The sequence below is a fragment of the Capra hircus genome, chromosome 7 (genome assembly GCF_001704415.2).
Source record: "Capra hircus breed San Clemente chromosome 7, ASM170441v1, whole genome shotgun sequence".
NCBI lineage: Eukaryota > Metazoa > Chordata > Mammalia > Artiodactyla > Bovidae > Capra > Capra hircus.
Window position 1 is genome coordinate 42,102,462 of NC_030814.1, and position 26,656 is coordinate 42,129,117.

The 26,656-nt window shown below is 41.5% G+C and overlaps 1 non-coding gene across 1 annotated transcript; it reads left to right on the plus strand.

Annotated features, from left to right (window-relative positions):
• Nucleotides 22,164-22,235, plus strand: TRNAC-GCA. Its single transcript has one exon. It is a non-coding gene; the product is annotated as a tRNA-Cys (tRNA).

Sequence of the window (26,656 nt, forward strand, 5' to 3'; positions counted from 1 at the left end):
TGTGTGGCAGTTTGAGTATTCTTTGGTATTGCCTTTCATTGGGATTGGAATGAAAACTGACCTTTTCCAGTCCTGTGGCCACTGCTGAGTTTTCCTAATTTGCTGGCATATTGAGTGCAGCGCTTTCACAGCTTCATCTTTTAGGATTTGAACGAGCTCTACTGGAATTCCATCACCTTCACTAGCTTTGTTTGTAGTGATGCTTCTTAAGGCCCACTTGACTTCACATTCCAGGATGTCTGGCTCTAGGTGAGTGATCATACCATCACAATTATCTTGGTCATGCCCAGATAAATTTATCTGGGAATTTTAGGGCGATATTTATGTTCATACCAGAAATGGTAATTTAAGACGCAGGAATAAGGGGTCAGATAACATGGAGAAAAGACATGTCTTTTGCAGGTGTTACTAGCAGAGTGTTCTAGCAGAGGAATTTGTTCTGCTAAGAGCTCTTACTATAATCTTTATTTTCTCTTTACTTATAGGAATTTTTGTTTGCTTCTTGGTTTGTTTTATTTTCCCAGAGGTCAAGATTCAAGGTGAGCTTTACGTTTTCTTTTGGACAACACAAATGTACACACTCAGCGTGGACTGGTGCAGACCCTCACATCCTGATGCTATAGGGTGGGATACTCCGAGCTGAGCTGAAGTCACATCTTGGTTATTATCCTTTGAGGACTATGGCCCTTCCAGGTAAGAAAGGAGGGACCTGGATAGGACCAGTTTTAACAATCCATGACCCATAGACAGTATCTAATGTCTCTTGCAGTTTAAACAGTTCATCATTTCTGCATATGAATCTTTCAGATGTGCTGTATGAGAAAACACCTGTATTCCAAGAAAAAATAGCCTTTGTCATACTGTTCTCTCTGCCTTTCTTTCCTCTATAACTCTATGCATCCTGAGGTTTCCACCTAAGTCAGGCTTTTCCTGACCACCCGTAGTCTCCAGACTGGTTTAAATGTTTCTGCTGTGAGTTCCTGTCCTCCCTGGAATCCCCCACTTTAGAGAACTTGTTGCCCGATAGTAATTACTCCTTTAACTACCTCTCTTCCAAGACACCCTATGGGAGTTAATAGAATGAAAGCAGTTCTTGTCACTTTCTTTACCATTGTTTTTCCTGGTCTATATATTGTTCTTGAGCTGGAGGCGTGAAGGGTTTGGTGATGCAGATAGTTGCTATGGCCGCCTTTACCGCTATTGGCTGGATACTGATTAAATGGGCATCTCCAACCCTACTTGAAGAAGGCAGCACCTAGTTGATGACTGTCTTTATTTGGTGCCTTTTCTAAAAGATGGGTTTTGGTCAGTGACTACTCAGACTCATTAAGCATCAGAGGTGAGAGTGCTCTTGAATGATGTCAAATTAGCCTGCACCAGGGACTAAGGATCCTTGGTCTCTCTCCCCAGTGGGACTGGCATCTCAGGAGGCAAGGTCTTGCTAGCCATAAGTGTAATAAGCTTCTCAGATGAGTCTCATACACTCTCAAATTTAAGAACTGATGTAAATGCTTCCAGTAAGAGAACTTTCATAAGCATTAGTGTACTTTTCTCTCAAAGCAACTTTGTGAGATAGAAGGTATTATTTGGATTTGATGAAGATAAATGATGCCAATCCAAGTCTTTGCTTTTCATGCCTGATATAACCAGCTAGTAATATTATTTTATAAAATATTGGTTGACTTCAATACTCTATGACATCTTCAATACTCTATGAGTTCTAAGCTCAGTTGAAACTAATGATAAGTTTCTGGTCCATTAGTGTTAATGGAGATTTGTCATATTTAAGAAAGGGTGGTATATGTAGTGATGCTAATTCAGATGTTTAGGGGGTGAGAGGTTTTGACATGAATCAATCTTTAATATCTGAAAGAGACTACATTTTCACCCTGTATTATAGTCTTTGAGCTTGCTTTTTTTAGATTTTGATTTTTATTGTTGAAAGAACACCAAGAATAAGTTCAACTGTCTTCACACATTGTCAACTATATAATAAATTATTGATAACTATGGGTACAATGTGTGCAGCAAATTACTAGAGTTTATTCATCTTGCTTAACTTAAATATTATGTTTAGACTCACTTTTAATGGACTTGTTCATTTACTCATTAATGTTGCATTTGGGAATACTTGCTATTTATAGGACACTGTGGTAGGTATTAGATTAGTAGCAGAGAACAACATAAATTCCAGCTTTTTGCTCATGGAGCTTACAGTGTACTAGGAGAAACAGACATTACATAATAATTGGTTACTTTCAAAGATTACTCTAGCCATTCTGTGAAGAATAAGTTGGATAGGCCAAGACTAGAATTAAGAAACCCAATTTTCATGAACATTTAAAGGTCTAAGTTGTGGACCAGATGAGGCAGCTAAAACACAGAGAAATGGATGGTTGTCAGCCATCTCTGTGATGTTTCCCTCTTCCTCCATTTCCACTTGGTACATATCTTCTATTGGTTACAGCCAATCACTCACACAACAACCACCCACTGCCCAACCACCACCACCACCACTGACGAGATGATGCCCACAGCGGTGTTTCCAACAACAGCCATGACTACACCTGACCTCTCAACCACAAGACCACTTCAGATGAGAGCTGCGCTCTCAGGCATGGCCTCCACATGCTTTCTGACAAGCTCACTTCCTGAGGAAGACACGACACTGCTGACCCTTGAGCCTTCCACCGAAAAGCCCATTCTCCCCGCAGGTACCGGGCTCACCTGGCCATTCTTTTCCTTCTGCTGCTCAGATGTACCTTGAATCCCTTGGAAGAAGTTTCTCTACTGAACGGGGCAGCTCAGCAACTTGCTCTAGGGTCTATGTGTGTGTATGTATGTGTGTGAGTTTCCCAGGGCTGTCATAACAAACACCACAGACTGGGCAGCTTAAACAGCCGAAGTTTACTTCTCACAATTCTGGAGGCAAGAAGTCTGAAACCAAGGGGTCAGCAGGGTTGGTTTCTTTGGAGGTCTTTCTCCTTGATGGCTGCCTTCTCCCTGAGTCTTCACGTGATCTTTCTCCTTTGTGTGTCTTTGTTCTAAATTCCTCTTTTTGTGAGAACATCAGTCATATTCAAGTAGAGCCCATCCATATAACATCATCTTTACCTTAATTATCCCTTTTAATGTGCAGTCCCCAAATATAGTCACATTCAAGGTCCTAGGTGTCAGGGCTTGAACAGATGAATTTGTGGGTGGGGGCCGCACAATTCATTACGTAACTCTGTGTGTCTGTATGTGTGTAGTTTAAATTAGATGGTTGTCATTAAATTGTTCTTTTTTTTTAAAAAAAAATGTTCTTTTATATTACTCAATGGTTTCCTTTTGTTTGTTGCTATTGTTTTTTTAACCGTTGTACTTTTGAAAAGTCAGCATTTTGGGTTCTCCTGTTGACCTCCCTCCAGGAGACTTGGAGACACTTAGTAAAGAACCAGGAAATGTTACCCTGGGTCAGAAGAGTTCCATCCTGCCAGGGCTCAACTCTTTATTTAGGCATTAGAGGAAAGACCTCTAGATGCCTTAAAATATCTCTTGATGAACTGATTATACTTGTCTTTTTTCTTCCTTCTTTTCTTTCTCTCCCTTCCCTTCTCCCCCTCTGTCTCTCTCCATTCTTCCTCTCCCCCTCCCTTCCTCCTAAATCCTTCTTAATACTGTATCTTGGAACTCTCACTGAGTCACTAGCTCCATTAATTATGGGGACTTATCAGAGCTCCCACCATCTTTCAACCTCTGATTCTGAGGTTAGATTTGCAGAAAAGAATCATGAGATAGCTTGAAGCTTAGACATTTTGGCTGCCTCAATAGGGCCTGGATTATTTAAACAACTTTATAGTACTGAATTGGCTAATTCCATTATGTAGTGACCTAAGGTCCATGAACCCTAAGCCAATTTTTATATGTATATTTTATTCCTTTGGTCTTTAAAATCATCATCTTAGAATACAACATTTGCAGTTTTTCACCTAGATTCTAAAAATGACTTAAAATCATTGGAAAAAAAATGAAAGATAGAAGAGTAAAAAGACAATGATAAAAATATTTCCAAATCCCACCACTCAGCACAAATGCTTCTTTTTAACTGCCTTTATCAAACTTTTCTCTCATCCAGAATCAGAAAGTGTCCTCCCCAGGACCTCTCAGAGAAGCACAGAGGCGATTTCAGGAGACACTGCCTTGCTCACATCCAAGGGTATGTGGATGCGGTTCTCTTTCTTTCCTCTCCCCTTAGATTGAGGGGGAAACACTGAACAGAGTGTCACCGAATCAGATGGCTAGAGATGACTGTTGGGTCCTATGTGGTGAAGCCCACCTGGGACACACTGGTGTCAAGACTGTTTGTGGCTTATTCCTCCTATGGATTTTAGAGGGTAAGAGAGACCATTGACCTTGATTTGTTTCTGCAGTTCTCCATAGTAGATCATCTCTAGAATATTTGCCTGTCCACTCTAGGCTGGGTGGAGCTCGGCTATCTCATCCCATTTCCAAATACAGTGGTCTTTTTCCTTGAAGCCCCAGAGGGTGAACTCACTAGACCCCTTGACTCTGTATAGTGGAAGGAGCGTTTTTTCGTTCATTTGTCCTTTCCTCCCTTTACCAGACTTCTTTAGGTGTTTACTAGGGCCCAGGGGCAGAGAATATCCAAATAATTTACATCCTTGGAGGTGCTGGAGGGGCTGCCTGGGTTTGATTATCAGCTGCTACTGCTGTTCCCTCGCGGTCTCTGGCCTCTGTTGTGTAACTCATGCATGTAAAATTTAGACGAGTGCCGGGCTAGCTAGTAGACATACAGAAGGTAGTTGTTACCTTAGTGAAGTTTATAATCACGAAGGGGAAAACAGACTTCTATGAGGTAAATAAACCAATGCTTGTGAGAGTAGAATGTAGGGGCAGTGAAGTCGAATGGTTCATGTGTGTGTGCACATGTCCACTGCATGCTGCCTCTTCTCTGCTGTGTGATTTTGGCAAAGTTCCTTAATCTCTCTGGGCCTTGGCTTCCTCACTGGTCAAACAGGAATAATGAAACCCCAATCGTTGTCTCTTTCTGGGGATTAAATGAGACAGTGCATGTAGATCACATAGGAGAGTGTCTGCTGCTGCCTCTGCTGCTGCTGCTAAGTCGCTTCAGTCGTGTCCGACACTGTGCGCCCCCATAGACGGCAGCCCACCAGGCTCCTCCGTCCCTGGGATTCTCCAGGCAAGAACACTGGAGCGGGTTGCCATTTCCTTCTCCAATGCATGAAAGTGAAAACTGAAAGTGAAGTCGCAGAGTCGTGTCTGGCTCCTAGCGACCCCATGGACTGCAGCCTACCAGGCTCCTCCATCCATGGGATTTGCCAGGCAAGAGTACTGGAGTGGGGTGCCATTGCCTTCTCCACAGAACAGTGTCTGCCATGTACTAAATAAAAGGTTTACTCAGTAAACCTTTGCTCTTCTTTTTTTTTTTTTAATGACAGAAGTCAGTTTAGGGCAATTGTGGGGCCCCCCAGATAGGAATACAGGCATTTACCTAAGTTTGTTTTCTCCTTTTCTTTTTTTTCCTCCAGTGTCTTAAGTTTGGCTTCTTCAGTTGAAATCCCAGACTTTGATGCAGGAAGTGTATGACTTGGTGACTTCTGAGTCAGGAGATAGGGGGGCTGTGCTGCTGTGAAGGATTTGCCTTTGGCCATGGGAACAGTCTGTCATCTGCCTGCTTGTCTAGGATTCTGCCCTTTGGGTAGCACTGTGGTCACGGCCTACATCCCCCTGCAAGCTGGGATGAGAGTGGAACAGATTAAAAGCATAAGTGCTGGCTCCTTCCCTTCTCTGCCTCATTTCTGAAACCAGTCTTGGGATCTAAAGCTAGTACTGCTAGTAGGAAAAACCCACATTCTTCCTTCAAAATATTATTAATTTATTTTATTTTTTATTTATTTATTTTTGCTCTTTATTTTATTTTTACTTACAATACTGTATTGGTTCTGCTATACATTGACATGAATTCACCACAAGTGTTACCAACAGTTCAAAAATGTATTTTTGTTAGAGATAAAGTTTTTTTTAATGTAGAAATAGCATGTTCTTCGACTCCCTGTCTTTAATCTCAGTTCCTCCCCAGATTAATGATTGATATTATTTGAAGGTGATCACTGTTCGGATCTTTTCCTAGTCCCTTATGTATGGAGTTATAGAAATATACAGCATTACGTATAAGTTTTGAAATATACTTTCAGCCTTCTGCCTGTTTATCCACCTAACATTATACATTGGACCACTTTCTTTACTGGTCCATGTAGATCTTCATCACTGTGTTAAATTGCTGTGTAGTCTTTTGTTCTTCCCTCGTGGCTCAGCAATAAGGAATCTGGCTGCAATGCAGGAAACACAGGAGACACAGTTTCGATCCCTGGGTCAGGAAGATCCCCTGGAGGAGGAAATGGGTTGCCATTTCCAGTATTCTTGCTGGGAAAAATCCCATGGATAGGGAGCCTGGCGGGCTACAGTCCAAGGGATCGCAAAGAGTCAGACAGGACTGAGCAACTGGGCAGGCATGCTGCCTCACCCAGGCCATTTTTTTTTTTTTTTTTTTTTGCTATGAATACTTATAGTATCATTGCCCATTGAGGGGCGCTTAGTTGTTCCAAAGCTTCATTCTTAAATAATCTGCACTGAGCATCCTTGTAGGTGTCTCTTTAAGTGATTAAGCAGGTATCTCTCTAGCTAGGGCAATGACCAAGAAGGAGAAATGCTAGGTTCAAAGAAATGTGTGCTTTTAAATTTAGTATCTTTTATAAAATTTTTCTCCTGATAATTTCATTTCACTTGATAAACCCTGGGAGAGAGAACACGTGTGACCAACCCATAGGTGGCACTGTTGAAGAGGAGGTCTCTTGGTCCCTTTGTGACATCTGCTCAACCAGGGTTTACTGAGCACAGATCATGTGCTGGTGTGGGGTCAACTGTTCTCAGGGGCCATGTCATTCAATCCCTCTTAGCAATGCTATCTTTCTTCTATCTTTCTCAAGGTTGCGTAGCTCTTGGTTGCCAGACCCAGGAAGTCTTGCTCTGATTCCACACTTTTAGATATTATTTTATTTTGCCTTATCTTCCAGTCTGAAATAAAACATCATGTTTTTGTCATTGACCTTCCTTTTCCCCTATGTTATTTGCAATGAAACATTTATAATCCATACTGAGGATTTAGGTAGGTGTTAGCTGTTGTATAAGGGTTTTAACATGTATTCTCTTATTTACATTTCACAAAGACCTTCTAGCCGGGAGCAAATATTATTCCCACTTTATAAGTAAAGATATGGAGGATCAAAGAGTTTATTAGAGAAGCTAACACATACTGAAGTCTGTCTTTGTTTCAACATTATACATTTTATGTTTATTAGCTCATTTGGTTTTTCACAAAATATTATGAAATAGATATGATTATCACTTACATTTTAGAATCCATGAGGGTTATACAACTTGTCTGGTAGATGATAGGCCTTAATTTAACTCATGTCTGCTCAATTCTGATGGCATCTGACATCATGCCACAGTGCCCCTGCCCCATCTACCCGCTGGAACCACTTATTGAAGAAAACGTCTTCATTTGCATAAAAATGCTTTCAACCTATTCAGAGAACCTGCATGCCTCTGTGGGATTTTTCTTACCTTGGCTAAATATTCCCAATTCCTTCCTAGTTTCTTCATTTAGTTTTTGGGTGGCAAGTGGATGGTAAAGGCCACTTTAAACATAAACACACACACACATATAATTGTGTATGTATAAAAGTCTAGAACTCTTATTAGATTCTCCAAGAATTCTGCAAAGCCCCTAATGATTAAGAACCTAATTCAAACACAAACAAACAGCAATAACAACAACACAATTAACATTCTCATAGGTTTCCTAGACCCAGGTAAATGCAGTCTGTTAGGGGAATATGAACTGTTACACCTCAGTTAGATGGGAACTCAGATCATTCCATTGAGCCTGAGGATTAATTTCATTTCTCATCTGGCTGCAGGAACGTGCAAAATGGTCCCAAATTGTTTCCTACAGAGCCAACATCTCTACTGAGTCAGGAGCTTGAAGCCAGCATGAAGAGACCCACATGCCTAAGTCACTTCCTAAACAAAATCCAGTGGCCTGAGATTAAATTCCCTGTGTTTATGCCTCAGCCTCGCTTTTACTACCTCAATAATATCCCAAATTATTTCTTTTTAGTCCTTTTCCCTCCCAGTCTTCTGGTAGCACTGCTGCTACTGCTGCTAAGTCACTTCAGTCGTGTCCAACTCTGTGTGACCCCATAGACGGCAGCCCACCAGGCTCCCCCGTCCCTGGGATTCTCCAGGCAAGAACACTGGAGTGGGTTTCTATTTCCTTCTCCAATGCATGAAAGTGAAAAGAAAATTGAAGTCGCTCAGTCGTGTCTGACCCTCAGCGACCCCATGGACTACAGCATTCCAGGCTCCTCCGTCCATGGGATTTTCCAGGCAAGAGTACTGGAGTGGGGTGCCACTGCCTTCTCCATCTGGTAGCACTATGTGGAGGTTAAATACCTCTGCTGGGAAGAGTAAGTCTCAGCTCCACCATTGTATGCCTTATTTTTTCTTTTACAATCTCAAGTTCTTTTTCTAAGCTTTTCTAAATCTCTTTCCTCAAAATGTACCATGGAGATGATAGTAAAGGTTTCACAGGGCTGTGACTTAGGACATGCATGAGGACAGAGCCTGGTCCATAATTCCTGGTGGTGAATCAGAGCCCTCAGGCAGGACTCCCATCCCCTCTCCTAACTGCATCTCTGTTGATCTTCCTACTCACATACCTTCATTCTCAGGCCACACCGGCTGGGGAGCAGAGCCACATCTACCAGCTCCCAGCTGACTTGGTTCCTTCCAAGTACAGTGACATTTTTTGGTTTTATGATTTTTTTTCCCCCAAGTGTTCATCATACCAGGGGAACAAACAGCTGATGAGTGGCAAAATTACAAACTTGGAGAACTGACAAAAATTAAAAAAAAAAACAACTCATGGTAGTCCTACTTGACTCACTATTAGAACAAATCAGAGATCCTGAAAGCTCCACTGACTCCTTTTCACATGGTTCTACAGAACTCTCAGTTTTGTTTCTCTCTAGGTTTTGTTCCTCCGGATGGACATCTTTAATCTTCGGAGGCCTCTCAGTTGTTATTTCCTCCTCACATCACTCAATAGAGAGGCTCCATTCTATGATTTAGGCTCAGAAATTGTGTGTGTGTGTGTTGTTTTTTTTTTTAAAGAGCTGTGGTCAAGTATGCCCTGCAAGACTTCCTGACTTGTATTTCGTATTTTAGAAGACATCTCTAAGTATGGATCTCCTGCTGCAGGGCCCTCCTCTACTCTGAATGTGTTTGGTCTGCAGACACCATCTGAAGAAACCCTACCTAGGTAGGCAAATCCTTTCCTCCACTCTGTGGCTGCCTAGAAATGGAGCTCAGAGACATGGTGTGACTTTCCCAAGATCACACAGCAAAGCAGAGGGAGAGCTGAGACTCGTTCCTCGGTTTCAGATGTTTTAAATTTGGGCCCCGAGACCCCTGAGGGTGATGTTTTCAGTAGAGAACTGATATTAAATTGAGGCCCAGAAAAGGCCAGTGAGGTGAGAGAGGGCTTGCAGTGAGTTAGGCAGATTGCTGAGACCAGAGGCCAGTTCTTCTAATCCCATGTACAGTTACTGTTTGTCCCATGACTGGCAGCAACTATCTCTCAGGAGAGCTCCCTGAGGGCAGGTTTTCCTGTTTGCTCCTCAAGTATCAGGATTCACTTCTTCTCAGCCCTGAATTGGATCATAATGCTCATCAACAATATGAAGTCCAAGCAGTTTTTAATGACCCCAAACATGCGTGAGGACTTGGCTGTGAACCCAGGAAAACTGCAAATAAAGTGAACACGGAAATAAAGTGAACACTGCTCTGATAATAGGCACATTTCTCTTTCCTTGAGGTTCTTCAGTTCAGTTTAGTTAAGTTGCTCATTCGTGTCCAACTCTTTGCGACCCCATGAACTGCAGCACGCCAAGGCTCCCTGTCCATTACCAACTCCCGGAGTCCACCCAAACCCATGTCCATCGAGTAGATGATGCCATCCAACCATAACATCCTCTGCTGTCGCCTTCTCCTCCTGCCCTCAATCCCTCCCAGCATCAGAGTCTTTTCAAATGAGTCAGCCCTTCACATCAGGTGGCCAAAATATTGGGGTTTCAGTTTCAACATCAGTCCTACCAATGAACACCCAGACTGATCTCCTTTAAAGTGGACTGGTTGAATCTCCTTGCAGTCTAAGGGACTCTCAAGAGTCTTCTCCAACACCACAGCTCAAAAGCATCAATTCTTCGGTTAGTCCAACTCTTACATCCATACATGACCACTGGAAAAACCATAGCCTTGACTAGACGGACCTTTGTCGATAAAGTAATGTCTCTGCTTTTTAATATGCTGTCTAGGTTGGTCATAACTTTCCTTCCAAGGAGTAAGCATCTTTTAATTTCATGACTGCAATCACCATCTGCAGTGATTTTGGAGCCCAAAAAAATATAGTCAGCCACGGTTTCCCCATCTATTTGCCATGAAGTGATGGGACCAGATGCCATGATTTTCATTTTTTGACTGTCAAGATTTAAATTAGCTTTCTTACTCTCCTCTTTCATCTTCATCAAGAGGCTCTTTAGTTCTTCTTCACTTTCTGCCATAAGGGTGGTGTCATCTGCATATCTGAGGTTATTGATATTTCTCCCGGCAATCTTGATTCCAACTTATGCTTCCTCCAGCCCAGAATTTCTCATGATGTACTCTTCATATAAGTTAAATAAGCGAGGTGACAATATACAGTCTTGATGTGCTCCTTTTCCTGTTTGGAACCAGTCTGTTGTTCCATGTCCCGTTCTAACTGTTGCCTCCTGACCTGCATACAGGTTTCTCAAGAGACAGGTCAGGTGGTCTGTTATTCCCATCTTTTTCAGAATTTTCCACAGTTTATTGTGATCCACACAGTCAAAGGCTTTGGCACAGTAGATGTTCTGTTAAAGCAGAAATAGATGTTTTTCTGAAACTCTCTTGCTTTTTCCATGATCCAGCGGATGTTGGCAGTTTGATCTCTGTTTCCTCTGCCTTTTCTAAAACCAGCTTGAACATCTGGAATTTCGCAATTCATGTATTGCTGAAGCCTGGCTTGGAGAATTTTGAGCATTACTTTACTAGCATGTGAGATGAGTGCAATTGTGTGGTAGTTTGAGCATTCTTTGGCATTGCCTTTCTTTGGGATTGGAATGAAAACTGACCTTTTCCAGTCCTGTGGCCACTGTTGAGTTTTCCAAATTAGCGGGCATATTGAGTGCAGCACTTTCACAGCATCATCTTTCAGGATTTGAAATAGCTCAACTGGAATTCCATCAGCTCCACCAGCTTTGTTCATAGTGATGCTTCTTCAGGCCCGCTTGACTTCGTGTTCCAGGATGTCTAGCTCTAGGTGAGTGATTACACCATCATCATTATCTGGGTTGTGAAGATCCTTTTTGTACAGTTTTTCTGTGTATTCTTGCCACCTCTTCTTAATACCATCTGCTTCTGTTAGGTGCATACCATTTCTGTCCTTTATTGAGTCCATCTTTGCATGAAATGTCCCCTTGGTATCTCTAATTTTCTTGAAGAAATCTCTAGTCTTCCCCATTCTATTGTTTTCCTCTATTTCTTTGCATTGATCACTGAGGAAGGCTTTCTTATCTCTCCTTGCTATTCTTTGGAACTCTGCATTCAAATGGGTTTATCTTTCCTTTTCTCCTTTGCTTTTCACTTCTCTCCTTTCACAGCTATTTGTAAGGCCTCCTTGGATAGTCATTTTGCTTTTTTGCATTTCTTTTTCTTGGGGATGGTCTTGATTCCTGTCTCCTGTACAATGTCACGAACCTCTGTCCTTAGTTCATCAGGCACTCTGTTTGTTACAATAGGATTTTCTTGGTCTCAAGGTTGGATGTTGGAAAAGTGGGCATGGGGAACTTTTAGGATCATTTGTTCTCTTACCGTATCTCTCTGTTTTTACAAAACCAGATGAAGCTCCATGGTCTGAGCAAGCTGGCCTTTCCCGCAAATCAAGAGATTCTTAGAGGGAAAAGTGGTTGGAGATGAGATTGTATATCTTTTTTGGGGAACTTCATTTGGATACATAGAAATATGTAGCATGATACTTGATAAAGGCCGTTTGAATCTATGATTCATTAAGCATGGCTTACCTGGTTGCTTCTCTATGCAGGGACCACAACATATCAAAATGAGGAAATCTTGACCTCTGTCCATAAAAGTGTGAGATACACAGGCTTGGGTGGAGCAAATAACCACTCAGTGGGCTTTGTTTTGGGGTAGAAGTGTGAAGTGCTCTGGGGACCCAAAGGAAGGAGAGAAGGAGTCTAACTGGGAAAGGAGGGCCAGGATGATTTCTCTCAAAGATCCTTGAATTGGCTCTTCATGGATGAGAGCATTACATTGAGCAGAGTGAACAGGCAGGGACAACAGTCTGAGCAGAGATAGGGGGACTTGTAGGAGCATGGAATCTCTGTGATTGTTTGAGTCTAGTTTAATCTAATGGAGACAAGAAGCTAGGAGTAGCCTAGGTTCTTAAAGGCTTGATTGATGGACTGAGGAATTTAGATTTGAACCCTGGATCTTAGGGAACTGTTCATGTGTTTGGAGAAGGGAATGGCACTTTGAGCTCTGTTTTTGGAAATATTGTGCTGGCAAGACTGTGGAAGCTGTATTGGAGAGGAGAAAACCCAGGGCAGAGAGGCTCCCCAGGAGGCTCCTGCTGTCATTCGGACAGGAGAGGAGTGTGTCAGCTAGGATGATGGCAGCAGTGACAGCAGGGAGGGGACAGAGTCAGAGCGGGGACAGAGTCAGAGCCATTTAGGACCTGGAACTGAGAGGAGCTGGTGACTGGAACAAGAAGGAAGGATGACTGATTCTCTGCACTTGGGATTGTAGGTGATGTGATGGGTTCACTGGTAAAGGAACCCCAGAAGGAAGAAGGAAAATTATTTGGGTGATCTTGAGTTTGAAGTAAATGCCCCTGGGTGGTGTCCAATAGGAATTTGGAAATGTGGGGCTGGGTAGACCTACAGATGCCTCAGTGGGGATTGGTGTCTGATGACTGGCACCTCTCTCTGATCAAATAATCATTACTGTGACGATACAGTGTAAGTGCTGAATAAGGACTTGCCACTATACCAAAGCTTTCATATGTATCATCTCATAGGGAAACATTTTGGGCTATCAATATTATTCTTGGAGTCATGGATAATAAACAATAGTTACTGAGTGCTTATTATAGGAAAGGGCTGGGTTTGATGCTTTCAGAGCATTATCTTATTGTGAGCCTTTGTCCAGATGTTTGGGGTAGATTCTATTATTACATTCATTATAAAGGAGAAGAAACTGATATTTGTAAGATTAAAACTTTTGCCAGAGTTGGATATGTGACATTTCAAACTGAGCAACCCTCATTGTCCTGAGACCTGGACTAATTTTCCCGTAGTGCCATGACAGGGCCGGATGCACCATGCAGGAGCAAACATCCTCCCATCCAAGAAGACTAACAGTGAGAAAGAAGGTGGTCTTCTCCCCTCTCCTTCTTCCTTTGATTATACAAGTGTAACCCACTAAGTACTTGAGGCAGCACAATGCTCACCTGTCTCCTTGTAAGTCTTACAAGCATCCTGTTTTAATGGATCACGTCTCATCCATCACTCCTCAGGCTCTGGCTCAATTTTTTCTGTGCTGAGGCATAAGGAACCTGAGCTATTTGGAACCCCTGAAAAGCCACCTAGTGGTGTCCAATCTGATACCATCTGCCTGGAAGCGTACAAACCAGTCAACCTTCACTTTCCTTCAGGCCAATAGCATCATGCACCCTTGGGTAGCCATCCTGGGCCTCCTACTCCTCCTGACAGGTAGGTGAACAGGTGGGCTGTGCTTTGGAAGCCCTGAGGATGGGGGAATGTAGTGAGTATGTAGGTATGGTCAAGCAAGGTAGATTTCTAGGACATTGTTTAAAAATAACAGGGTCAACTAGTGAGCAAATAACAAGGTTGAAACCTTAAGCTAAAGAAATTGCTTAAACACCAAGAATTATAAAATCTATAGCAAGATGAACAAGGCATGATTCAGTGCATACGTATATGCTGCCATTTGTGTTGTTCATGTGTATGCATGAACTTCTCATGTGTATGGAGCAAACAGCAACCGTTGTCATCATGGCATGGAGAGGAACCGGAGGAAGAAATGGGGATGGATGGGAAGGAGACGAGTCCTTTATTGTACCATTCTGTGCTTTTTAATTTTTTTAACCATATTCAACCATTTCTTTAAAAAGAAAATATTTTACCTTCCCTCTTTTCCACGTGTATTGCTGCCGTATTGAGAAAAGAGGATGGTTCAAGGATATAAAAATCATTCAAGAGTTGAGTATTAGGCCAGGTGAGATTTTGTCTTCCTCCTTTTTTTGATCACTTCCTGTAGGTTCCCAGAGATAAGAGTTTCTGTTTGGTATTAAGTTCCTCTTCCTTTAATAGGGAAATAGGAGGTTCTTATAGTTTTGTTTTCTAATAACTCTTCAGTAGAATAACTTGTATTTGTGTGGAGTGAAATATTAAAACTAATGTTGATTCAGGATCGTAGGCTAGAGGATCTTTCCAGTCAGCATCTCCTAAAGCAGTGCCTCAGGAGTTCTAATTGCTTAATGAAAATGCACCGTGACGTATAGTGAACACGTCTATGGAGCTAAATTTATTCCACTTGAAGAACTGCTCTTTTCTCAAGATCATATCTTAAAAGAATTTTTAAATGTTCTTTCTTAACCTTTTAAGACTTATAGAGAATTTGGCATATATAAAATAGATACTTTGACAACTGTCAACACAGTCTTGATGCATATACATTGTTCAGTTCAATTCAGTGGCTCAGTCGTGTCCAACTCTGTGCCACCCCATGGACTGCAGCATACCAGGCCTCCCTGTCTATCACCAACTACAGGAGTTTATGCAAACTCATGTTCATTGAGTCGGTGATGCCATCCAACCATCTCATCCTCTGTCGTCCCCTTTTCCTCCCATCTTCAATACTTCCCAGCATCAGGGTCTTTTCAGATGAGTTAGTTTTTCACATCAGGTGGCCAAAGTATTGGAGTTTCAGCTTCAGCATCAGTCCTTCAGTGAATATTCAGGATTGATTTCCTTTAGGATGGACTGGTTGGATCTCCTTGAAGTCCAAGGGATTCTCAAGAGTCTTTGCCAACACCATAGTTCAAAAGCATCAATTCTTCAGCGCTCAGCTTTCTTTATAGTCCAACTTTCACATCCATACATGACTACTGGAAAAACCATAGCTTTGACTAGACGGCCCATTGTTGGCAAAGTAATGTCTCAGCTTTTAAATATGCTCTCTCGGTTGGTCATAAATTTTCTTCCAAAGAGCAAGCATCTTGTAATTTCATGCATGACTGCAGTCACCATCTGCAGTGATTTTGGAGCCTTCAAAAATAAAGTCTGTCACTGTTTCCACTATTTCCCCATCTATTTGCCATGAAGTGATGGGACCGACCAGATGCCTTGATCTTAGTTTTCTGAATGTTGAGTTTTAAGACAAATTTTTCACTCTCCTCTTTCACTTTCATCAAGAGGCCCTTAGGTTCTTCTTTGCTTTCTGCCATAAGGGTGGTATCATCTGCATATCTGAGGTTATTAATATTTCTCCCGGCAATCTTGATTCCAGCTTGTGCTTCATCCAGCCCAGCATTTCTGATGATGTATTCTGCATATAAGTTAAATAAGCAGAGCGACAATATACAGTCTTGATGTACTCCTTTTCCTATTTGGAACCAGTCTGTTGTTCCATTTCCAGTTCTAACTGTTGCTTCCTGATCTGCATACAGATTTCTCAGGAGGCAGGTCAGGTCGTCTGGTATTCCCAACTCTCGAAGAATTTTCCACAGTTTGTTGTGATCCACACAGTCAAAGGCTTTAGCATAGTAGATGTTCTGTTAAAGCAGAAATAGATTTTTTTCTGGAACTCTCTTGGCTTTTTTTGATGATGCAAACGATGTTGGCAATTTGATTTCTGGTTCCTCTGCCTTTTCTAAATCCAGCTTGAACATCTGGAAGATCACAGTTTATGTACTGTTGAAGCCTGGCTTGGAGAATTTTGAGCATTACTTTACTAGCATGTGAGATGAGTGCAATTGTGTGGTAGTTTGAGCATTCTTTGGCATTGCCTTTTTTTGGGATTGGAATGAAAACTGACCTTTTCCAGTCCTGTGGCCACTGTTGAGTTTTCCAAATTAGCTGGCATATTGAGTGCAGCACTTTCACAGCATCATCTTTTAGGATTTGAAATAGCTCAACTGGAATTCCATCACCTCCGCTAGCTTTGTTTACAGTGATGCTTCCTAAGGCCCACTTGACTTCACATTCCAGGATGTCTAGCTCTAGGTGAGTGATCATACCATCCTGATTATCTGGGTCATGAATATATTTTTCATATAGTTCTGTGTTTTCTTGCCACCTCTTCTTCATATCTTCTGCTTCTGTTAAGTCCATACTATTTCTGTCCTTTATTGAGTCCATCTTGGCATGAAATGTTCCCTTGGTATCTCTAATTTTCTTGAAGAGATCTCTATTCTTTCCCATTCTGTTGTTTTCCTCTATTTCTTTGCATTGATCACTGAGGAAGGCTTTCTTATCTCTCATTGCTGTTCTTTGGAACTCTGCATTCAAGTGGGTATATCTTTCTGTTACTCCTTTGCTTTTTGCTTCTCTTCTTTTCTCAGCTATTTGTAAGGTCTCCTCAGACAATCATTTTGCCCTTTTGAATTCTTTTTCCCTTGGGGATGGTCTTGATCCCTGCCTCCTATATAATGTCACAAACTTCCATCCATAGTTCTTCAGGCACTCTGTCTATCAGATCTAATCCCTTGAATCTACTTCTCACTTCCACTGTATAATCATAAGGGATTTGATTTAGGTCATACCTGAATGGTCTAGTGGTTTTCCTTACTTTCTTTAATTTAAGTCTGAATTTGGCATTAAGGAGTTCATGATTTGAGTCACAGTCAGCTCCTGGTCTTGTTTTTGCTGACTGTATAGAGCCTCTCCACTTTTGGCTGCAAAGAATATATCAATCTGATTTCAGTATTGACCATCTGGTTGATGTCCATGTGTAGAGTCTTCTCTTGTGTTGTTGAAAGAGCGTGTTTGCTATGATCAGTGCGTTCTCTTGGTAAAATTCAATTAGCTGTTGCCCTGCTTTATTCTGTACTCCAAGGCCAAATTTGCCTGTTACTCCAGGTATTTCTTGACTTCCCACTTTTGCATTCCAGTCCCCTATAATGAAAAGGACATCTTTTTTGGGTGTTAGTTCTAGAAGGTCTTGTCGGTGTTCATAGAACCGTTCAGCTTCAGCTTCTTCAGCATTACTGGTCAGGGCATAGACTTGGATTACTGTGGTATTGAATGGTTTCCCTTGGAAATGAACAGAGATCATTCTGCTGTTTTTGAGATTGCATCCAAGTACTGCATTTTGGACTCTGTTGTTGACCATGATGGCTATTCTGTTTCTTCTAAGGGATTCCTGCCCACAGTAGTAAATATAATGGTCATCTGAGTTAAATTCACCCATTCCAGTCCATCTTAGTTCACTGATTCCTAAAGTGTTGATGTTCACTCTTGCCATCTCCTGTTTGACCACTTTCGATTTGCCTTGATTCATGGACCTGACATTCCAGGTTCCTATGCAATATTGCTCTTTATGGAATCATACTTTACTTCCATCACCAGTCACATCCACAGCTGGGTGTTGTTTTTGCTTTGGCTCCATCTCTTCATTCTTTCTGGAGTTATTTCTCCACTTTCTTCAGTAGCATATTGGGCACCTACTGACCTGAGGAGTTCTTCTTTCAGTGTCCTATCTTTTTGCCTTTTCATTTTGTTCATGGGGTTCTCATGGAAAGAATACTGAAGTGGTTTGCCATTCCATTCTCCAGCAGACCACGATTTGTCAGAACTCTCCATCATGACCCCTCTGTCTTGGGTGGCCCTACATGGCATGGCTCATAGTTTCATTGAGTTAGACAAGGTTGTGGTCCATGTGATCAGATTGGTTAGTTTTCCATGATTGTGGTTTTCAGTCTGTCTGCCCTCTGATGGAGAAGGATAAGAGGCTTATGGAAGCTTCCTGATGGGAGAGACTGACTGAGGGGGAAACTGGGTCTTGTTCTGATGGGTGGGGCCGTGCTCAGTAAATCTTTAATCCAGTTTTCTGTTGATGTTGTTGGCTGTGTTCCATCCCTGTTAATTACCTGGGGCAAACTATGGTGGAGGTAATGAAGATAATGGTGACCTCCTTCAGCAGGTCCCTTGCATGCACTGCTATACTCAGTGCCCCCAAACCTGCAGCAGGCCACTGCCAACCCATGCCTCCCCTGGAGACTCCTGGATACTCACTGGCAAGTCTGAGTCAGTCTCTTGTGGGGTCAGTGCTCCTTTCTCCTGGTCCTGGTGTGCACAAGGTTCTGTTTGGGCCCTCCAAACAAGAATCTATTTCCCAGTCCTGTGTGAGTCTGGCAGCTCTATGGTGGGGTTAATGATGACCTCCTCCAAGAGGGCTTATGCCATACCCAAGTCTGCTGCCCCCAGAATCCCTGCCCCTGCAGCAGCCCACTACTGTCCCGTACCTCTACAGGAGATACTCAAACACAGTTTTGTCTCTGTCTCTGTGGGGTCTCTGGGTCCTGGTGCACACAAGGTTTGTTTGAGTCCTCTAAGTGTCCCTGGTGGGTATCAGGTTTGATTCTAAATGAGATTTCACCCCTCCTACCATCTTGCTCGGGCTTTTTCTTTGCCCTTGGACATGGGGTATCTCCTCAAAGTCGCTCCAGCGCCACACAGCCACCACTCTACTTGAGTGGGTAGCCTTTCCCTTCTCCAGGGATCTTCCCAACCCAGGGATCAAACCCAGGTCTCCCACATTGCAGGTGGATTCTTTACCAGGTGAGCCACAATGTATGAGCCTATATAGTTTCACCCCTTCCCTCTGCTCTGTCTTGGATTTTTTGAAATATGTTTCACCCCTTATCATTAAATTGCTAGTTTTAAATTTAAAATAGCCTTATTGCTCTATGAGAACATTTGCATCTCAATAGCTTTTGACCTGTGGCTTTTAAAAATTTTGTGAAATTCAAAAAACTGGAAAGTTTACATTTTTCCATCTTGAGGTAGATATTCTAATTTTCCTTACTGTTTGATGAAAGGATCAAGTTCTTCAGGATTTCCTAGTTTCTGGTGCTCTTTCCTAATAAATGTTCTTCCACTAAGGTCTTCCATTGACAACAGAACCCAATGCCCCGGCCTTCTTGAGCTATGTCTCTTGTTTAATTTAAATGAGCTTGATATTACGTTACAGTCTTCCATCTTTTGTACTTGGCTTGTGTCCTTGAAGGAAAGTAAAATAAGGTCAAGTTTGATACAGCAAATAGCTGACTCTGAGGAAAGTACATCTAGGAGGTAATTTAAGGAAAATAGGCTGGTGCTCGAGACATAGGTAAGGAGGCTGCATGTGGAGAAGAGATATTTTTTAGAGTTGTAAAATTGTATGATTGGTCTGGCTGAATATTTTTTCAATGATACAGAAAAAAATTAGTAGGGGACTTTTATAGTGTTTAATAGATGAATATTTAAAGTCACTGCCCTGTACAGCGGGAAACTGGTCCATAACTGAGCCAAAGTGACTCCACCTCCAATTCAATTCTTTGCTTAAGTTTTCTTGCACTTTTCACAGAATGAGCTTACTTTCCAACCTTCTGTTAGGGCTGTTCCTCAGCATCTTCTCATACCCTTAGCTTCCTAGCTTCTTCCTCAGGAAATATTTACAGCTAAGGAAGACACATAGTTAAACAAGCCAATTCAGTTTCCTCCTTGTTACAGTCTTTTATCAGATTTTTTTGCATACTTCCTTTTTTTTCATCTAGATTTGATTTCAGACTGAATGGAGGGGACTGAGACTGCTCTCTTCGTCAAAACCTCTGAGTACACTGTTAGACCAGAGTCAGCAAACTGTAGCTCCAGGGCCAGGTCAGATTATAAAACAGGCTCACCAACAGCTTTATAAATAAAGTTTTATTGGAACATAGCCACATTCATTTGTTTATATTGTGTCTACAGTTGTTTTCACACTGACAGATTAGAGCAATTACCACCAAAATCTCAGGACCCCCCAAAGCCTAAAATTTACTAATGCCTTATACATGATAGGACTCAAAATGCCTGTTGAAAAACAGTTTTTCTTTTTTAAGGCAACAATGAACTAGTGTCCAAATTAAGTTGACTTGAATCCCTCAAAATATTTTTCACACCAATTTTCCCCTGTTTAAGTGAGTTGAGGTTCCAATCCATAGTAGAGTTGAAATTTAAGAATACTTCTGTGCAAAAAGATGCCTGGTGAGAAAAAAAAAGTACTTATTTTTTATTCAACCCTACAATTTCTGCTTTTGTGTCAGACAGTGTGTTTTTCTTTAAATCTAGTTCCAGTTCTTTCTCTGGGTAACTCTGAGGACTTTAGTAAGTGGTTTGGAATCATATACCACTTCAGACTCTGGAAAGAGTCAAAGTTATTACCTGTTGTTATTACCTCTTAGGTAGAAAGGAACTTTAAAACATATAGTCTCTCTTCTAACCAGATTCAAAACGCATTTGTGTTACTGAATATATGTTAATAGTTTAAATTAATCTGCATTTAAGATGTAGTTCTGTTGGGAGAGTACCCCTAGGACTGATCAAACTGAATGCTGTTTATCTGGTAAATATTTTGGTTCTCAGGAACTACTATTTAGGTCCTAGGTGTACACCACTGAGAGGATAAAGACGGTTTCAAATTCTAGACATTTTCTCTTTCTCACAGATGTTTTTGAAGATACATAGATTTGGTATGCACGACTAGCCTTTACAAAGTGCTTCAATACAAATCCCATATGTCAGTTTTTTTTCTTTTGACACTTTCTGAAATTTCATCCTTTCAATGCAGCTGTTTCCTTGCTGTGACCATGTCTTCACTCCCTGTTTATCACAGATTCTAGCTGACCAATGATTAGAATTTGGAGTTCATGGGAAATTAATACTGAGTTCTGTCTGGGGACAGTCTCCTTGGTCATGTTGTTGCACAGGCCCAGCACATGGCTCTTGTTACCTGCAGCTTATTGAATCCTTGCTTTCATGTTAATTTCTAGCTCCAACTACAACAACAACCACTACTCCAACAACGACCACCACTACTACAACTCAATGAAAAATGACCATGACTACTACACCTCCAAGAGAAACAACCGCGGCTATTACTCCAACAATGACTGAAACTAATCAGACAAAAACTACTGCTTCAACAACCACCATCACCATATTCCAAAGACAACCACCACTGTTCCAAAAACGACCACCACTACTTCTCCAGTAACAACTGCCACCACTACTTCAACAATCACGATGATCACCACTGTTCCAATGACAACGAAGGCTTCTACCTCTGCTCTTCCAACGGCAACACCCACAGAGGACTTCCAGCCAGGTAAACAGATGTGCTTCTGATCCTAGAAGGCTTTAAAGGAGAGGATATTGACTATGCAGAGCACTGTGTTAAGTCAGATGTACAATCTAGGGTAAGGATTCTTAACAGGCTTCCAAACCTGGCTCTACAGAGTCTGTGAATCCCCTGTCCCCTGTTATATTCACCTTTTATATCTATAAGCATTTGCAGAGTGAAGGAGACCCAAGGCTTTTTATCAGACTCTCAAGAAATTCATTAATACAAAAAAAAAAAAAAAAAAAAAACAAACCCAGATCACTGATCTTGGACATCTAAGGAGAATGGCTCATTTGAACACAGAATATGAGGAAAAAATAAGGATGCCGGAACAGGGCCTGGTGAATGAGATTCTGCCCTTTCAAGGAGCTCTGAAATAGAGATCATTTAATCCATTCGAAAGCCTAACCCAACACATGAGGATAAGATTTCAGTGAAGTTAATGCTTACTCTGTTTCCTGTGTCAGGAAACATGCTAACTGCTTTACAACTATTAGGCCACTTAATTTTTATGACAACCCTACCCATTGTCATGGTCCCTGGTGGCTCAGATGGTAAAGCGTCTGCCTGCAATGCAGGAGACCCAGGTTCGATTCCTGGGTCGGGAAGATCCCCTGGAGAAGGAAATGGCAACCCACTCCAGCACTCTTGCCTGGGAAATCCCATGGACAGAGGAGCCTGATAGGCTATGGTCCATGGGGTCGCAAAGAGTCGGACATGACTGAGCGACTTCACTTCACTCACCCATTGTCAGTGTGATTCAATCCTACCTTATATTCCTGAGGACTGAGGCACAGAGTCTGAGTTCATTGTTGTTTCTGTTCATTCATATGAATAGAAAATGGTTGGGTCTAGATAGTGGGTCTAGCTAGTTGGGTCTAGCATTAATTTGAATGCTGGCCTTTGCTGCATTCTATACTGAACATAGAGTTTATGTTTGGATGAGTTTGTTCTGATCTGACATCCTCTCTGGAAAAGCTTTCATACAATTACCCTGCTTTTTCGGGGTGTCAGTGACTTACACATTTTGCTTCTAACCTCCTTTGTTCATGTATCAGAGGAATGTCATTTATACTGATGACAAAGTAAATATCAGATTTAAGTATTATGCAATTTAGAATGCATACACTTGATTTTTTCAATTGAGGCTACAGTGCTCATACTTCAAATTTCTGTTAGATCATAGTTTAGGTTTAATATAAATGGAGAATATTTTTGAATTATAGATGGGGAAATAACTCTCATTTTGAGGACATGTTTGGGTTCAAACTTTCTCTTTTTAGGATTAAAAAGATAATTTTTATGTGGATATTCTCAAAGCCTCCACAACCCTTTGGCACTTTGAAGTGGCTCTAGAACTGAAAAGTAACAGAAATATCACAAACTCTTAGCCAAAATGTCTGTGGGAACACATTGATTGATTTCCCATCACCCCTGTTGATCCATGTGTGTATTCAGTGAGGAGGGATCTGAAGGATTTTCTTCAAGTTGAATTTGGAAGGAGGTCTTTAGGTTGAAAGTGGGATTTTTACAGCCATAAAAGTTTGCAAGAAAAATACACTAGAGCATATGTTGACTTTTTCAATATTGATTTAGCTTAATAGTTTGTGCCTGCTGAAGTGGATGGATTAGAGTTCCTGTTTTGAGGGACATGTGTAAGTTATGGCCTTTGTTTAAAGCAGAAGTTCAGAAGGAAAGTGTTGGTGCATATGTTCGTGTGACCTCCTAGAGGTAGTATTAGTTGAGTCTTATACATGTCCTGATAGTCTCCTAGTGAGTTTGAGTTCAGAGTTGAACTTTACAGTATAGAAAGGATGTTAGCACTGGAACAGATCTATAGCAGGGGCATTTGTATTTACATTCATTCCCTCTCTGTGCTCTGTGCCCCTGTCCATGCTAGTTGCCTAGAATATTCCTGAACTGGTTGGAAGTAAAGTCCTAGGAGAACAGGAGAACAGAAAAATGCCCACAAAGACCAAAACTACAGAAAGAAGTTAAGATCAACAGGTCTTCTGCACAGATTTAAGTTGAATGAAGACTGTGATCATTTGATTTTCTTTTATTGTCCTGTTCTTAATTCCTAAAGAGAGCCATATCCTGCTACAAATTTGAGCATTAGACAAAAGCAAAACCAAAAAAAAAAAAAAAAAAGAGAGAGAGAGAAAAGAAATACACCACCAACAACAATGACCAAAAAACTCCCATAAAAACAAAAACAAAATATAGCTCAGAACAAGAGAACAGGTAATGTTGAAATGTGAAGTCCATGGTGAGACAGTGGAAAGAAGACCAATGAGAGGCAATAGGGAAAGCCTAGGTTTGAGAACTCTTGTTCAGCCAGCACCACTGCCTTACTCTAAAATTCTGTGATGCTCTCAGAGGAAGGGATATAAAAATCTTATTAAGAGGCAACTGGTCAACTCTGCAGGTCAGGTGAGATGTTTGATAGAAAATAAAGGAGAGATTTCAAGCAAAGGAAAAAGGAAACATAGCCCTGAGAATTCTCAGTAAACTTTCTGGTGAGAAATAGATGAGTCAGATAACATATGAAGTCAGTCTTATGAAAGGAGTGATCAGAACACAACTGCAGAAGGAGCCAGGGTACCCGGAACATTGCTTTGAGGTTTATTACCAAGACTCAGACAGTGGACTGTACTGTCTCCTTAAAGTGACTTCAAGAAATTGAATAATCTCAGTATGTTTTCTGTGCTGGACAATGTGTACATCTCCCTGGAAAGATGTAGATGGATAATTAGGGACTTGAATATGGTCAGGAGATCAAGATTGGAGTTCTTGTGAACAAGGTGGGTTAGTGCCAGCCCCAAGGCCATGCTCCACAGAAATGTCATTGGTATGATAAAAGTTTGATATGAATAAACACTTAACTGAGTGCCCTATATAAGATGCTCTATTGATAGGTTTTAAGAGGATACTAAGAGTATAAAAGGAGAAATGATCCTGTCTATTGATAAGCTCTTCAGATCATTATCTAGGTAATATTTATTCATAATAATGAAATACATATATGGCAGGGTAATGTCTCAAGGCCATCCTTTAATATTTCTCTAAGAAAGAGTCAAAGGGTAATTCCTAATTTTAGTTTTGTTTGCTATTTTTTGCTGGAGTTGGAAATTTTCCTCCACGAATTGAACAACATTCTTCCATTCTTATCATTTCAGTACCTTCTTTATCTTCTCCAACGCAGGCTGCAGAAACCAAGCCTACCACCCCATATGAAACAAATAAAACTTGCTCACCATCATACTCTTGCTCAACGTGTAACTTTGTTTTCTTTCCTGAAAGCCTGGGAGCTTTCAAATTTTGATAAATACCACACTGTTAAGATCACATATGCTCTAATAACACAGGTCTGACTTGAGTACCTACAAAGGCTACTCCAATTAGCTATACAACTTGAACAAATGTCTTACCCTTTTTGAATCTGTGTTTATCCTTTGTAAAATGGATGGAATTTTACTGATGCAGAATTCTTTCAAGGATTAAATTAGATGAAGATTGGAACATAGTCAAATGGTAGTGATATATAGAGTGGCAACTATGACTGTCACTTAGCCTGTCCAGATATGCACACCTGAGCAACATAGCTAGCTTGTAAGATTTGGGAACATCCACATGTGTATCTGCATTTCTCTAAATTAAATGAACCAGCCTTTTCTTTAAACTTATTAGTAGGTTTAATCCCTTGGACAGAGCCTTTAAAAGCTTAAATCCAAATTAACCTGGTCCAGACCAGACTAGTCACTTGTTTATGTTTCGCCTAAGCTCCAGAAACTACATAGAGCCACAAGACCCTCCCGCTGCCTTGTTAAGCTTTCATTTCACATGGACACTTTGAGATGGGTTGAGAAAATGGACAGGAGAACCAAAGAGGCATGCCCTACTAGGACTGGGCTATTCTATCAGAAAAGTCTCCCTGCTCTCCCCAATTTTGGAAAGTCCATATTCTTTTCAGATGTAAGATTTGTCTTGCCTTCCCTGTGATGGTGAAAGGTGATGCTGAATCCTGTCATCTTCCCCAGCTAACTTGCTGCCTGTGGTGGTAAATTTGGGGGTGTGGCACATGCTGAACTCCTTTGCAATACAGAGCTGGCTTATGTGTCCTTGTGCCTGTGAAGCATTCAAACAAGGTCAGGCTTTTCAAGACTCCTGGTGCATATGACTCATCATGCTCAGGAGCTGCCGATCTGTAGCAGACCCGCAGTATGGCCTACCTTTTGCCAGCCATCCCTGGAAGCTGGTTAATAGAAAATGGACCAGCAGTAGAATGCACAAAGGGACCAATTCAACTGGGAATCAATCTCTAAAATATGTCATTAAAACCTGGTCAAGGTAGAGATTTTCAGAATGGAACAGACATTGGAACAGCTGTGTCCCCACAACTTCTGTGACTGCTGCCTCTTGGCAGTGTCTCTGAGGTTCTCCAGCCAAATCCTCACAATGCCCAAGTCAGACTTCAGTGGGTTAAAGCCTCACAAAACAAAGAATTTTAGTATGGAAGGAATTTTGGTCATCATATGGCCTGCCACCCACCTTTGGACAGACAGATGTACCAGCAAACCGTCAGTTGTTGTGGTTGTTCATTAGCCACGTCATGTCTGATTCTTTGTGGCCCCATAGTCTGCAACATGCCAGGCTTCCCTGTCCTTCACTATCTCCTGGAGTTTGCTCAAATTCATGTTCATTGAGTTAGTGATGCCATCCAACCATCTCATCCTTTATCACCCCCTTTTCCTTTTGCCTTCAGTCTTTACCAGCATCAGGGTCTTTTCGAGGGAGCTGGCTCTTCACATCAGATGGCCAAAGTATTTGAGCTTCAGTCCTTCCAATGAATAGTCAAGATTGATTTCCTTTAGGATTGTCTGGTTTGACCTCCTTGTAATCCAAGGGACTCTCAAGAGTCTTCTCCAGCACCACAGTTCAAAAGCATCAATTCTTCAGTGCTAGTCTTTATGGTCCAATTGTCACATGCATACATGACTACTGAAAAAACCCAGAGCTTTGACTCTAC